A 17,109-nucleotide genomic window follows, 5' to 3' on the forward strand; every position below is an offset into this window, starting at 1 on the left:
GAGAAATTTATCTCAATTTTCACAGTTAGCTCAATATCTTTTCCAGAATAGCAATCACATCAGCGTTAAAGTAAACTGCAGATAGAACATAAACATAAATTGCAGAAGACAAGCCAAGACAAGAGGACACAAGATGTGGCACTAGCCAGGGACAAACCCCAATGTGGGGAAACCCTTGATCAATTCTTCTTATATGTTCTTCAATAGTTTAGCAGAGAGAGAGGGATAGTACGTTTACAACAGGAGTAAACACTTTGACTTATCTAGATAAGAGCATAGATCATCTCTAAGAAGATGATACATGAGATCAGTTGAAGACATGTTGCTTCAACTGATTCTCCAAGGTGACTCCTTCACATATTGTTGTGCTGCATTTCGTCATCATGTTGCACCTCACCACGTTGCACCATGTTGCACTCATCATCACTACGCTGCATCTCATCACGTTTCATTAATCATGACTGTACCCATCACTGTACTTCATTATGTGCCATTGATGCACCATATTGCCACACTGACCTATGTGCTAGTTGCACCTTGCTTGCTTGTTGTCCCTAGCATGCTTGTTGTCCTTAGCATGCTTGCTGTCGCATGCTAGCTGTACCAATACATGCTTGCTGCACTAAGTATCATGTTGTTGTCCCAATATTAGTTCGCTGTTCCTTGCATGCTTGGTGTACTTGCTACTAAGTACCATAAAACTGTCTCAATGTTAGTTAGTTGTCCCTTGCATTCTGCTCTCCTTCGGAGACAGATGCTCTGGTTGAAACCCTGGATAAACACTTTGGCAGCTCCTCAGCTCCAATTTGCCTCACGAAAGACCCCAACGTCAGCGTTAGCCTTTTCTGGCCTCTGTGTTAGCTTTCCTGGTAGTTCTGTCTATTCCCGGAAGTTTCGGCGTTTGCCCTCTACGTCAGCGTTCACGGTAGTTTCGGCTTTTGCCTTCTGTGTCAGCTTTCCCGCTGTTTCGGCAGTTCCTGAAATAGTAGTGGCTTTTTGGACTTGCATACTTTCCTGGGTTCATTTCTTCTCATTTTTTTATTTTAACCGTTTCATTCTTTTTTACCCTTTGATTTTTCTTTTAGGGCATATCCTCTTTTCTTTTTTTTTTTACATTTTTTTATTTTTTGATAATATGGAAACCTTTACAGCAAGGAAAGGATGAACATATTACAGAGTTTAACCAGTCAATCATGAAATATGACACCTATTGCTATAGGAGTATAACACTGGCTCCACTTGGGGATGGCTTTCCTTGGTGGAAAGTCAAGAACAACAGGTCAGATGGCCTTAAGAAAAACTCTTGCTGTGTTCTGAAATCTTCCTTTTACTGGTTTCTTTATTGTATGTATGACAGCACACTTGTGAAGCTTAGGGCCTTCTCTTCAGGTTTCAACTGCAACAAGTTACTATCCAATCTAAACTGTGACATTATTAAGGATAAAATATGTACATGTTAGAGTCAAAATCCATCAAAAAGTTGGATCAAAGTAATGTTTCAGTAATCGACCATTCATTGGTCCTCCTTCTGTTTCTGTATCATCCAGGCTCTTCAAAAAGTAAGTATGGATGGATGATAAATGGTCCTTTCCACAAGAAGTCAAACTTCCCATGTTTTCCTTTGTCTTCTCTTTTGGAATCCCACCTTAGAACTTTGTCTCCAATGTAGAAATCTTCTGCTTTGGTCCTTTTATCAAATATTTTCTTGAGTTTTTCTTGTGACACTTGGGATCTTTGGTGCACTTCTTCTCTGGTCTGTTGCAAATGGATGGTCTGATTTATTCTCCTTTGAATAGCATTGGGTTCCACCTGAGCTTCTTGTAGTAATTTCATTACAGGAACAACTAAAGATGAAGGAAACACAGCTTCCATGCCATAAACTGGCTCATAAGGGCTTGTTCCAATTGATCTCTTTATAGTAAGTCTGTCTGCCCATAGTGCATTTGTAAGCTTTTTGTGCCAGTTTTTCTTGTTCTCTTCCAACAATTTCTTAATAATATTGATCAGGCTTTTATTGGAAGACTCAGTTAGACCATTACCTTGACAGTAATAGGCTATGGAATGGCCTAAAGTGATATGATATTTGCTGCAGAAATTTATCAGTTTCTTGGATTTGAAGGCAGCAGCATTGTCGGTTATGATCTTTTCAAGACAGCCAAACCTAGACAAGATGTTGGTTTCTAAGAATCCTATAATCACAGTGTCATTGGCTTGTCTAGAAGGAATGGCTTCTATCCATTTGGTGAAATAATATGTGGTAGTAAGAATCCATTTATGTTGGCCAGAAGATGGATGATGGATTTCTCTAATGAAGTCCGAACCCCATTGCTGAAAGGGATTTTCAGTGGAAATAGGTTTGAGGGGTAAGGGCAACAGTTTCCTTTTGCCTTAAAAAATTTGCCATTTGTGGCAAGCAGTGACAAACTTCTTTATATCAGCGAACAAGGTTGGCCAGTAAAATCCAGCCCTTAGGATTTTGTCTGCAGTTTATTTCCAGTAAAGGTGTCCTCCGCAGTCCCCTGCATGAAATTCTTTGAGAACTTTATCAACTTTTTCTTTTATTAAAAAATTCAATAAAATACATTCATGATTTTTCCAAAAAAGAGCATTATCTAAAACACAGAATTTTGAAGCTTTCATCTTTAAAAACCTTTTCTTTGTTCTGGATAACCCTGTAGGAGCCTGCAAGTTTAATAATACATGAATTATATCAGCATACCAAGGTGATTCTAAGAAGGCCTGGCTGATTTGTGGAGTTGCCATCTCCTGTTCGTTATCCAGTTCATTTATATCCAGGGCTTGAAAGTTTGTTTCAGTCATGAGTTTAGCCAATCCTTGTCTTTTTATCAGCTTTGTAGGTTTTATTTCAATGTCATACTCCAATATTTTAGCAATCCATTCACCTCGTTTGCCTTCAATTCCATCCTGAGTCAAGATGTCTTTGACAACAACATTTGGAGCATAACTTACTATATGTGAGTATAGTATGTAGATTCTGAACTCTTGAATGGCTTTCACAAGTGCATAAGCCTGTTTTTCCATGATTTTGTAATTTAGAAGTGCATCTCTAAGTGCTTTACTGAAAAAGGCTATGGGTTTTTCACATCCTTGATCATCTTTTTGAAGTAAAACAACTATTATGGTGGGTTTTGATGCAAATGAGAAAATTATGAAGTCTCTATCGAATTTCGGACTTGTGAGGACTGGTGTTCTTGTCAAAGCCAATTTAATTTCTTCAAACGCTTGTTTGGCTTCTACTGTCCATTTAACCTTTGAATCCTTTTTTAACATGTTGTTCAACAATCTAATTAATTCAGCGAAACTAGGTATGAATCTTCTCAAAAAGTTAATCTTCCCTGGGAAAGCTTGAAGTTCTTTGACATTCTTGGGGTGGGGCATTTGTAGAATAGCTTCTGTTCTAGTAGGATCAATTCTGATGCCATCTTTGGAGATGATGTGGCCTAACAGTTTGTCTTCTTCTAGACCAAACAAAGACTTTTTAGGATTTAATGAAATACCATATTTTCTGCATTTTAAAAACACTTGTCTCCAATGATCTAAATGTTGCTGGTCTGATTTGGAAAACACAATGAGGTCATCTAGATATACAACCAGAAAATCGTGAATTTCTTTAGCAAAAGTTATGTCCATTGCTCGTTGAAAGGTTGCCCCTGAATTCTTAAGTCTGAATGGCATTTTGACATATTTGAATGTACCCCATGGTGTTGTGAATGCAGTCTTTTCTTGGTCATCAGGATGAACTAGAATCTGATTAAAACCTAAAAACCCATCCAAAAGTGAAATCCTAGAAGCACTTACTACCCTTCGTAAAATATGATCTATCTTAGGTAAAGGGTAGTTGTCCTTCAAAGAAACCTTGTTTAAATTTCTTAAGTCAACACATAATCTAATTTCTCATGTTTTCTTCCTGGTAGGCACTAAATTAGATACCCATTCTGAAAATCTGATTGGGGCAATTATCCCTGCATCATGCATTCGTCTGATTTCTTTTTCAATTAAAGGAAGTAGTACAAGGTTGATTCTTCTGAGCTTTTGTTTGAATGGTTTTTGATTTTCCTTGAGAGGTATTGTATGTTGAATTACAGAGGTGTCATAAGATTTTAGGTCTTCATAGCTCCAGGCAAAAACATCTTGGAATTCTTTGATCAGTTCAACATATTTAAGCTTTTGATCAGGGGGCAAAGATTTGGACAATTTTATCATTTTCGGATTTTCTTCAGTTCCTATGTTGTAGTCTTCAATGTCTGCTTTTGGAGATTCCATTTGAGGTTTCTTTGGAATATCGTTGAAATAAAAAGATCTTCCAAAGGAGTTAATCCTTTGGGCAAATGATTGTTTTTTAGATTCATAATTTCAGTTTTTTTTTCAATAATCTCATAAACATCTGTTTCTTTAAGATCTGGTATTTCCTCTTTGGTAAATTTCGTTGGATGAAGCATTTGACTTGCGTTTTCTGCTGAAATCTCTATTTCTATCTGATTTGTTAGATCAAACTCACCAACTGTATCTCCCTCTGCGTTAGTGCCAGAAAATTCCTCTTTTAGGGTCAAAAAACTGTTGATCTGATTATCACTGTCAAACACTTGCCAGTTCTTCACATTATTTGGTATGGTTGCCCTATGTCTAATTTTTGTTGTGAATTGATTATTTGATTTGAATGGTAATTTACAGGTGCTGGCAATCATTGCTAGGCTGTGAGCTTGCAAGTTATGTTTTCTCGGGATTTTGGCAAGCTGAGTTTCCAGAAATGTGTTGAGGATTTCTATAGCTGTTCTTCTGTACTCTCTCAATCTAGGATGATTTGTTAAGAACTTCCCTTTTGTCTGTTGAATGATTAAATCAAAATCTCCTAGGACTGACACTCTAGTTGCTCCCAATTTCTTGACCAGTTTAAGCCCTAGCAACAGAGTTTCATATTCAGCCATATTATTAGTGCATCTAAAGTTTAACCTGTAGGCATGACCTTCAGCATGGTTGTTTTCGAGATTGTGCACCCAGACTCCTGCTCCTGCTCCTAATTTGTTGACAGAACCGTCAAATTCTAAGTACCAAAGGATTTCATGTTTACAGTTAGCATCTGGTGTTTCAAGGATCTGTTTAGGAGGGAGATTTGGTTTTTCAGTTTCTTTTGGTTTATGTGATGTTTCATGATTTTCAAAAATTTGTTGGATTCGGACACTAGACCTCTCATTTGCGATTTTTTGTTTCATGTGTTATACCTTTCAGTTCATGTGGGGGGTCAATTTCAACATTGTAAAGAATAAAAGAATCCATATCTGAATGTACTGAGTAGATAGGGAAATTTTGAGGTTTCTCTTGACTACTTACTACATATTTCATTAAGGTTTATCTGTATAGTCTCTTGGGTTGACCAAACATTGAAATAGTAGCGTAAGACATGTCTAACTGTAGAGATCCTTGAAGCTTTGCACCCTAAGATCTAGACAATAACATACCATTATTTGGTGGAATATTAGCTACTACTATGTCCACTAAGATGGTTTTGGCAGGATATTGGACTAGTGACACGCATAAATCTTTGATTAAACCTATACATTTGACCTAACTTGAATCAAAAGAGAAAAGATCCTTATATGGCCTGGTGATGTCAAGGTCAAGTTTCTCCATTATAGATTTATGCATTAAATTATGGGATACACCTGAATCAAACATGGCATTATGGAGTATTTTATCATGTATGTTTAAACCCACATAGAAAGGAGGAACTTCTCCCTCTGCTATTTTTCCATTTACTTCAGGGACAAATATTAATTCAGGATAGTCATCAAAAACATTTACTGAATCTTCGTTCACAGAAATTTTGAGTGATCTGCTGATTTGACTTCTATAGACATCATGTTTAGCTAATTCTGATAACGGAACAATTATCTTTAGTTTTCCTACTTTTGTCTCAAAATTGAAAGGTTTTTCGGTCCGAGTTTTTGTATTTTGGACAGTTGAATTTTCTGCATTTCTCTCCTTTTCAGGACTGGGATTATGGGTTGAAGTTTTTTCCCAATCAAGTTCTAGAGGCTCTTCTACTTTTTCTTTAGTAGGAATAACAGTGGAAGGTTGTCTGTTAGGTGGCTAATTGTCTGATACATCTTCAACAATTTGTTTATCAGGGCTAGGATCTGTTCTAGGAAAAATATGTACAGGGGGATTATTGATCTTACCTTTGTTAGGCTGCTTGGTATCTTTCTATTTACTGATTTCAGGACATCTATCCTTCGACTCCTCAGATTGTACTATTTGCGGACTTCATAAATGGCTGTATCATATCCCTCCTTAAAGTCAAATGATTCACCTGACTGAGTTTGGAATTGTTTGATAATGTGAGCTTCTTGATCCTCTTGGGTCAAGAAAACTTGTTGTTCATTATTGAGTCCCATCAAATTGATTTGAGTGTCTTCTGTTGGTTCATCGGAAGTTGAGGATTCAACATAATTTTCTTGAAAAGTGGGCCTAATATTTTGGTCAGGCCCCGTCTTTGCAGTGTTAGGATTTTGGTTCTTCCTGAAATTTGGATTTCTCCCAGTATTGCTTGGTTGACCATCCCAAGAGGATTTTCTCTCAATTGTTTCTACTCTGTCTCCAAGTCTGTCCATTCCTTTAATAATGGAATCTAATTTCTGTTCAAAGGAAGAAGGCTCTTCTTTGAAAGGTGTCCTCCTTTCAGCTCTGGCTTTAGATCGTTTGGATATCAGGTTGGCCTCAACGCTGACAGCTATGCTGTGCATCTCTTCTAAGTTTCAAGGAGCTCTTTCCCTAAGTTGGTATGCCATATCAGAATCAAATGCATCAGGGAATTTGATCAAGGCCAAATCTGGAGGAGGCCTGAGATTTTGAGGAATAACGTTGTAAACATTATTGAATCTGGTACAGTAATCTTGGACAGTTTTTTGTGTACCTCTTCTTAGGTTTTCATACTCTGATAAAATGTGGAGATGATCTTTCTTCTTTTCCCATATGTTCAAGAAGGTCTGATAAAGAACTTGTGGGTCATTGACACTGTTTGCAGGGAGGGCTCTAAATCAGGTTCTAACATCTCCAGTTAAACTTTGAAAAAATACTTTCATTCTAACATCATCATCATCAATCTCATAACTTTCAAAATAGTCAGTCATTTTCTTGGTATGTTGTTGAGTTGTGTAAGTGCCAATACCGTCAAAAGAAGGGGTTTTATTTTGGTAGTCTTTAGGATAGCCCCTGGATTTGCAAGTAAGTTTAGGGGAGTATATCGGTTTGCCATGGTTGCAGAAATAGCTATGATAATTGGGGGAGTAGGGATAACAATGGGAATGTGTGTTGTAGGTGGATGAATGGAAAGGGTAGTTTGAGGTGCTGATGGTGAACTTGGAGAAGCTGCAGTGATTACAGAAAGGTTTGGTGTTCTTTCAGAGGTAAGCTCAAATTGAATGGAGTTCTGCAAATGTTTGTTAAGGTCTGAATTAGTATAATTTTCTTGGCTTTCTTGTCTTCTAAGGATCCTGTGAATCAAATTAGGATTTTCAAACACAGGTGGAGGATCAGGATCAGGATTTGATCTGGTGTAATGAACTTTTTCCGAAGCCAGTTTCTAGGTATATTTTTGGTTTTTTCTTGGAATAGTTTTGACAATACAACTTCTGACAGATTCTTCTAGGAGGTTTTTAGGTATGGGAACCTTTGAACTATCCTAAAAGAGTTTTGAAAAGAGGAACTGATCAAGTATTTGAAACCGACTGTTCAACACATAAACTAGACGGAGATAGAATGAAGTAGCATTTATTTACTTCTGCAATTGCAAAGCAAAAGCAGTTTCAAAGGCTACCTGGCTAACTTCAGGCTCCATCTGTAGCTTATGAAATAAACAATAGTAACAAACAATTATTCAGGTCCCCAGCGGAGTCGCCAATGATGTTATCACTCAGGTTGTTCCCAAAAGTTGTAAGAAAGGGAATACGGCTGAGGTAACCACAGACCAATCTTTTGGATACAGAATCTAGCCAATCTGTATCCAGAGAGGGCTCTCTCTTTATGATTTAGCTTTGTTTTTAAAGGTGTTAGGCTAGTTATGAATTTCAAGGGTTTTGTTTTGAGTTTGGGTGGTGAGATTCAACAGAACAGTGAGGTAAAACAGAGCAGTTCAGTCCATTGGGAATGATGGATTCAAAGAAACAGGCTTTCTGGATTTGGTTTCTTAACAGAGGATGGCTTCACAGAGCAAGGTGGTCAAACAAGGAACAAAATAAAAGATTTGAAGCAGATGGAATGGGCTCAAATGGGTGAAGGGCAGTTAAGAATCCTTCAACATATTGAAAGAGGGAAAATGAATGATTACTGATAAGGAGTAGTTAAGAATTCCTTAGCAAATACTCAACATGAGAGAATTATGAAACATGAGCAATTAAGAATTCACTGTTTATGCTAATTCTGAAGAAAACACAGAGAATAATAAAGACTGAAAACAGAGTGCGTTAAGAAAATTCTGAATTAGCCTTTTTCTTTATCATTCAGATTATGAAACACAGATGATATAGTAAACCAGAAAACTGTAAAACACAAGATATAGGGGATTTATTGATCCGGAGTTTGATTCAAGAATTCTGTGACAAGTCCTCTGCTTCAATTCCTCATCCAGTAGGCCAAACAAGAGTTTGATTCCAACAACCTTTTATTCCAAAGTTCAATATTACAACATAGTCTCAGAAATCCACACAGCACCCAACCCCCTCATATTCTAATGGAGGGGGTATTTATACTACAAAATATGTACAACGGGTATCTCATAACAGTTGTGAGATAATATCTAGTTTTAACCTAAAATAGTTTACAAGTAACATAGAAGCGGCTCAAGAAAGATAATTGATGTTGTGCTGGAGGCATGCCTTTAGGGTTCGGTTTGCAATTCTCCTGTAGTAACTCTGTGCCAATTGTCTGTCTTAAATGGGCTCTTTAATTCTGATCTGCTGCTTTTAATTCTTCCCTGACACTCTTTAATGCTCGTCTGATACACTTTAATGCTTGAACTGATACTCTTTGACTTGTTTTTGATGCTCTTTAATGCTGAACCGACCCTGGCTTACCGCTATCTGGCAAAGTAGAACTACTAACGTGTCTTCTCATTTCCTTTCCTTTGGCCATTTCATGTTTCTAAAGGTCCACTGGTTAGGGTAGCAAAATATCCCTGTATATCTCTGTTTCTTTCTTCTGTGAGCTCGGAAGTCCCTCAATTTGCTTTCAACTGATTTTTAAAGAGGAAGGTTACTTCGTGTAGGTTGAATGGCTGGCCGTGGAGCTCATTGATGTAGTTTTTTTTGGTCGAACGCAGTTTGAACCTGGAAAAATTGATTTTGGCCGATTTTACACCTGGAGCGCGTGGAGCGCTATATGTAGAAAAACATAGGAAAAATGATATTTTTACCCTTTTATTGAAAAAATGATGTTTTGGCGGCAATTTTCGTTTTGAAGGATGGATGACGTAAGTATGATATCAGTGGGAGTACAGGACAGACGACGTGGCGGAGGTCGTGGAAGGTGACATGGTGGTGACATCAGCAGAAGGTGATGTGGCAGGATGATGTCAGCGGGGGGACGGTGGTAAGCAGTTTTGCCCACATCGCTTTTAGGGTTGGGCAGTGTCGGGCGGGGAGGGATCGAGCATAGTGGGAGCGCGACACATGGCAGTGGTACGGGAGCAATACCGCCGGTTCCCCGCGGGTTAAGGCGCGGCGATGAAGGGCAACGCGAAATGTTTATCAGCTGTCGGATGAATGTGTGGAGATCTGACGGCGGATGGGACACGAAATTGGCGGGAGGTTAAATACCGTAGGCCCGGTACGATAAACCACATTTTAATGGTTTCGGGCGTGTTTTGATTGGTCGGCGGGTTAGTTATTAATTAACCCAGGTGGTTAATTAATCCTTTGTATGCGCGGGGAGGGCTATTAATAGGTTCCAAATGAACCATTAATTCCCGACAAACAGTGCTATGGTTTATAATTTAACCAGGGGCGGGATATATAGTATTTTTGGGGTCTTTTATGTAATTTAAATAATATGGGATCAGGTTATATTTACATGGGATTTATATAATAAAGTCAGAGTTAATATGAAAAATGATTTTGAGTGCTAAGCCAATGTTCACAAGTCACATAAAAACTTAGGCTTTTTGAAGTGAAAAGGGGTTTTATGAAATGAGACGAGTGCTTTTAGTGATATTAAGCAGATCTTAATATTTGAGGGAGTTAGTGAATGTTTTGGGGAAAAACCTGAAGGGAAGTTAGTTATGAATCTGCCTCGCTTGAGCTGCATCAAAATATCTGCCTTGCACTTGTGATGGGAGTGAAAGTTAACACCTTTTTGAAAACATAATCCATCACAGGTATCCCTCTGCAACACCATCTACCTACCCGGCCTACTTGCCTAGCATTTTTTCTTCTTTCTTGGGTGCACTTGGACTGGCAAACCCTTATCAATCTTCTTTTCTTTTCTTTGCAAGGTAAGCCTACCTAAGTCTGCACTTATTACTTCCAAGGGCTCAGACTAAACTGTTGAGTTCCTTTGCTTCTCTACCTATCTACATATCTGCCAAGGTTAAACAGTTTGGACAGATTTTATTCTCTATCTCTAAAACAGGAAATTCAAACATGAACTGGCCAAGATTAAGCTGTTTGGCCATTCATAAATTGTGGCATAAAGTTCAACAAGCTGCACACAATGATTTATTTACAGAAAATGAAATAGTAGTGGCTTTTTGGACTTGCACACTTTCCTGGTCTTTCTTTATTTGGGGTTCATTTCTTTTCATTTTTTCTTTTGACCGTTTTATTCTTTTTTACCCTTTGATTTTTCTTTTAGGGCATACCCTCTTTACATTTTTTACATTTTTTGATTTTTTGATAATATGGAAACCTTTACAGCAAGGAAAGGATGAACATATTACAGAGTTCAACCAGTCAATCATGAAATATGACACCTATTGCTATAGGAGTATAATAGAATCACCATAAACACTGAAGCAAACTCATGCACTGGGCATTTGGGAGTGTTGACTTACCTGTTCAATGAGGAATTTACGATTTGAGAGCCTTTGGAGGAAGATTTGAATGATTATCGACCTTGAATACTGGTGCGCCGTGCCACCTCACAGGTGCATCATGCCTCTCTGGTGCGTCGCGCCAGTTATAAATTTCAATGCAAGCTGTGCTCTGTGTGCGCTGCGCAGGCCAGGTGCGTCGCGCCTGCAATTTTCACTGTTTTGGTACAAAATCATTCCCTTGGCTTCAAAAACACAAATTGCACTTGCTCTCTTCTCCTTTGGACACAAATGAGCCTCTTTGACATGAAAAACACTTTATATACCAATGGTTTTAATTTTTCACTCAAGAAAACCCACTTTGCTAATGTTTGACTTTCACTTGCTTTTTAAAACTCTGTTTTGGGCAGTTTGTCTTATTTTTTGCCTTTGATGGACTAAATACTTTGGCATTTTGTTTCTTTTGCAGGAACTGGAGTTGCAGAGGCTTGGCAAGGTGACCAGGGCTGCCTCTTGAAATTATTACATATAGAAAAATGAAATTACATGAGATTTTGTACATAAAACATAAAAAACTCTGTTTTTCCTCAAAACAGGGTTTTGAGGAAAAATCAATCACTGAGCATGTGATTATTGAAATTATTGTTGCTGAGACTTTATTTGACCTCCTCATGCGCCTGCTGACCATTATTGAGTGTTTTCAAGACCTTATTGATGAAACCCTAGACCTAATGAGACCTAAAACCCTAAAAATTACTCTTGCAGATTTAAGGACAAAAAATGACTACAAATGACCTAGATGTATGAAAATGGGCTAGTAGGTAAAGAACATGAGGGAAGATGTATAATATGCAACTACCATCAGATGATCCATGACCCTAATGGAATGCAGCTAATCAGATGAGACACCTGACATGCAATGCAACAAGAGCATTTGATCACTGATGGAGGGATGAAGATACTGACACTAACGGAATGGAGTGACCACACTACACTGCAATATGGTGACTAAATCTTTGTACTGCGCGAGGGCCCAGGATTGTGAATTGTCGACATATGATGGGCTAACCATAATAGATGAATTCCTGACCAAATTTGAAATCACGGTATTAGAGTACCAATGGTTTGATGCGTTGAGATGGGTGTTGCGTGCGACACCTGTGCGATGGTGGGCACACATGAAGGGACTTTCGAAGATTGGCATAGATGCAAGTGCATGATTCAAATAAGATTTGGGAAGCCAAAACTACAAATAATGGAGAAATATGATGGACGTGATGCCCCGCGGATGCATCTTACCAGATGGATCAAAGCCTATGGAGAGGAACCGCAACCAGGGTGGGTGCGCTTATTTTATCACACCCTGAATGTCATTCCTAGAAACTGGTATACTAAAGCAGAACTCCGACACGACACAGGGGAGTGGGATATCTTGCATGAAGGGTTTTTGTTGACATTCCTCTTTGAAGATAAATGGATGGATCCCGTGGATGACGCGTTGCAGCTGGTGAAGGCAACCATTTTCAAAACACCACTGGAACCTGAAGAAACAGTGCAACCCGACTGGTCGCGACAGCTGAGCTAGGCCCTCGAATGATACAATGTCCAGATAGAAGATGATGAGGACGATCCATGAAACATCAATATTCCAGAATCAGAGGGGATCCATGAGGTGCGCGGACCCGAAATCGAAGATCCATATATCACAACGTCGTTGAAAATGAAACAAGTAAATATCAGAACAGAAGAAGAGATGAAGTATGCAACGCTTGGGGACTATTGGGACGACGCCACCATGGAAAAGGTCATCGAGTTGCTTCGGGAATATCGAGATTTATTCCCAACAAAAATCACGGAGCTAAAAGGGATCCTAGGAGACCTAGGAATGATGAAGATAACATTGAAGCCGGATGCGAAGCCAATTAAGCAGCAACCCTACCGATTGAATCCAAAATACAAAGAAAAGGTCCGCAAAGAATTAGACAAGATGTTGGCAGCAGGAATCATTAAACCAGTCGAGGAGTCTGAATGGGTAAGTCTGATGGTTGTGCAGGAGAAGAAACAGAAGGGTGAGATTCGCATCTGTGTGGATCTCAAGAAGTTCAATGATGCTTGTGTTAACGATCCAACACCCTTTACATGATGGGAAGAGGCACATCCGATTAAGGACTGCATGGCTACAACAACTGCAAAGTTTTTGTGCGAGAACATACTGACAAGGCTTGGATGTCCCAAAATCCTCATGAGTGATCGGGGAACTCATTTTTTGAATGAAACGATCAGCGCACTAACTGAGGAATTCCAGATATATCACTAACAGAGTACACCATACCACCCGCAAGCGAATGGGACCGTTGAAGCATTCAACAAAATCTTGGAGACTGTGTTGACCAAGGTCTGTAATGCGTAGCAAAATGACTGGGACTTGTGCATCCCTATTGTGCTATGGGCATACCGAACCACATGCAAGAAGTTGACGGGCCAAACACCTTTTCAGTTAGTCTATGGAAAGGAGGCCATTATGCCTATGGAATACATTGTGCCTAGTCTGCAGATAGCAGCAATAACCAGTATGGAAGACTGCGGGGCTTTGGAGGAACGACTTGTGCAGCTAGACGAACTGGAGAAGGAATGGTTTTTGGCTGGATTCCATCAACAAGTATAGAAACAGTGAGAGAAAGCGTGATATGATTGCCATATCAAGGTGCACACCTTCAAGGAGAATGATCTAGTATTACTATATGATAGCAAGTTCGAGAAATTCCTTGGCAAACTCCAAATGCATTGGTTGGGACCCTATGTCATCAAAGAAGTTACCGATGGGGGCGCGGTTCAGCTTGCCAAAATCAATGGAGACCCCTTCCCAGGAAGAGTGAATGGCAGTCTCCTGAAGCTCTATACGGGTGGGCTGACCGCCTAACTAACCATCCGAGGGACAGTCTGACCACTCCAGCCAGTTGAAAGAGAGCGCATGATGGTAAAGTAGTCTGGGGGAAAGAGGCGCGATTGCCAGGATACACGTAGATTTGGCCAATCACCAAGGTCATGGTTGCACGGAAAGGAGTGCACTGATGCGTTGCTAAGAGGAGAGGTGACCATTGCTGTCACTATTCATGAAAAGATGTCTGCATTATGGCAAAAGGGAGTGGGCGGCAGGAAATTAAGAGGAGTATGAGCCAGATATGGAACAAGCTTCCCCAGGTTTTACACGAGGACACCAGAATAGGTGGGAGCCAGTGAATTTGAAATTCGAAACGCTTATAAATCACCGAGGGCCATCCATCGGGTGACCTACACTTCTAGAAAGCACATGCTGGTTATCAATATGGAAGTTTTCATTATCTCTGCACAGGGAATAAGCCTGAGGGTGGTGATATGGTCAATGGACAGGTAGGGCTCTCTGAGGAACATGGTGTTGACAGCTGTGGGCGCCCCGCAGATTTCACCATCAACAACAGGGGATGTACCAGAAAATGGGAGACACAAAGCAGAATTGGTTCGGGTGTCGTCGCCTAGCCCGGGGGTAGGCCGACACACTACAACAGAAAAGAAAAAGCATGGAAAGACGGAGACCACTGGTAGAAATGTAGTTAATAAGTCATCTCTGATGTACCTTGAGGATTGGGATCTCGCGGATAGCAGCAAAGGTATTGCAAAATTGCAACACAAGCTACAACAGATAGTGCGAAGAGTAGATACAGAGTTACGAGGTGGCTGCGATGGTACAAGGAGGTCTCGTATGCGGCTCCCCTGCTCAAGCTAAAATCCTACGAGGGGGTGTTCTGTGTTAACCGAGCAGAGAAGAATGAGCATTATCGGTCACGAGACTTGGTAGAAACAACGAAGCAGGAGCCAGACGAAGCGTTGTAGGAGACAATGAAGAAGCAACAGGACGACAAGCATCACTCAAAGGGAGGTGAACCGCGAAGCCAAGGTAGTATGTTTCGCCGCACTGACGAGTGACTCGGGATGAGTCATGATGATTGTGTTGGGGGACTGCTGGGTAGCGGAGGTCTCGTGTAACAATTTTGGGTCTAAGAACTTAGAAGTTAGGATAAAAATGTTGTAAACCTCCAAAATATGCGGAGCGCGAAATGTAAAAGGTCGAGTCAAAAGGTTGTCCACACAAGAAATAATATAAAATAATAGGAAGTAAGTTGGTTTGCGGACCATAGGAAGGTATAAATAGAGCAAGGCTCTATGGGTAGAAGGCAGTCTTTGGTATGGAAAATATTGGATCTAATATGTAATGGGTTTTTGAGGTGAAAAGTCTTGAAGCGTCTGTAAGTCCAAGTCGAGGGATTGGGTAGTAGATAGAGGCTCTACAACTGTGTGCACAGAGGTTTGGAAGAGTCCACAGCTGTGTGTGCGAACCCCTGCAGTTGAATGCACAGGGCAGATATGGATGTATTGGTGAAAAAAGTGAATAACAATAAGTTGATTCTGAATTCCTGTGTTAAATCTGAATTATCGTGGACTTGGCTATTATATGGTTAATGTAACTGTTTGATTTATGCGCATTTGCTTATGTTATGAATATATGTGAATCTGTGTCTATTCTAAGTGCACGAACTGATTAATTCTAATAAATGTTTGTTTAAAGACCATAAAAAGTAGATCAAATCTATAAATTGTGCATTAATAAGTAGTGAAGATTATTCTGGGTTCGGATCTACGCGAAGCTGTGGAACAGTGTGCGAAACCTCCAGACCACATCTAGACATCCCAAAGGTGCAGAAACCTGGTTCCAATGCCCTCCCTGCTACCTCGGGTGAGACCTCAATTTGCGCTCCACGGACTATTGCCAAAAGGGCCGATAGCTATGGGATTTGTTTGGCTAAATAACTCTTCTAAACCTAGGTCAAGCCCGTATAAGCCAACACCCACGGCCTGGGCCTGTGGGCGGGCACACTCGATTGTGGGCATGCCTGCCTGCAGCCCATGCCGTTGGATGTAAGGGTCGATTTTGAGAACCCACCCTCACCCTCGGCAAGCTGGGCTGCGAGGATGAGAATCGACCTTCACTCATGGCGGGATGGGCCACGGGGGTGGGTGACGCCAGCGGACCTACACAACTTGGCGTGCCCGCCAGTGACAACCACCCCTGCGACCCAACTCACTGGGGGTGAGGTTCGATTCTGTGGGTGCGCCTATTGATGGCACCCACCCTCACAGCCCAGCCCCCTCAGGTTGAGGGTTGAATCTCAGAATCAGCGGTCACCCCTGATGGGTTGGGATGTGGGGATGAGAATTGACCGTCACCCACAACGCTCTAGGCCATGGGAGTGGGTACCACTGGCAGATGCCTCCACGACTGGGCGAACCCATTCAGTGGGCATGCCCGCTAGCGACACCCATCACCGTGGCCCAGCCACTTGAGGGTGAGGGCTAATTCTTAGAATCGGCCCTCACCCCTAGCATGGTGGGCTGCACAAGTGGATGTCATCAGTGGGTGCACCCGATTGGTAGTGGCCACGCTCACCAGTGGCACTTGCTCCACTGACATAGCCTACCGAGGGTAAGGGTTGATTCCTAGAATTGACCCTCACCCTCAGGGGCTAGGGCACAGGGGTGGGTGCTGCCATTAGGCGCGACCAAGCGTGGGTGAACTCGCTAGCGGTGACCACCCCTGTGGGCTAGCCCTCCGGGGGTGAGGGCTGATTCTTAGAATCGACCCTCACCACTGACGGCTGGGCCGTGGGGGTGGGTGTTGCTGACGATGGTGGGCGGGCATGCCCACCTGCCGTGGGGTACTGCATCACTTCGCCCTGCCGCAGGCGCACTATGCTCATGGGCGTGCTCGCCTGTGACAGAACGACCCCTGAGTAGGCCAGGGTGTTGATTCCCTGATTTAGCTCCTTAGCCTACAAGGGGGCCACTCTGTCCAGGGCATGCACGCTCACCACTGGGAAGCCCACGACCAGGCCCACCACACTCACTGCTGACATAGTGGCCTCCTCCCTACCAGGGGGCTCTTGAGTAAGCCTCGCTCATGTCAATTTTTAATTTCTAAAATAAATCTAAATTTCATTAATAAAATGTTAAATATTATTTTACTGGAATGTGTT

The sequence above is a fragment of the Pinus tabuliformis genome, chromosome X (genome assembly GCF_031772625.1).
Source record: "Pinus tabuliformis cultivar Carrire ecotype Pingquan chromosome X, CPIR1, whole genome shotgun sequence".
In the NCBI taxonomy this organism is placed as follows: Eukaryota; Viridiplantae; Streptophyta; class Pinopsida; order Pinales; family Pinaceae; genus Pinus; species Pinus tabuliformis.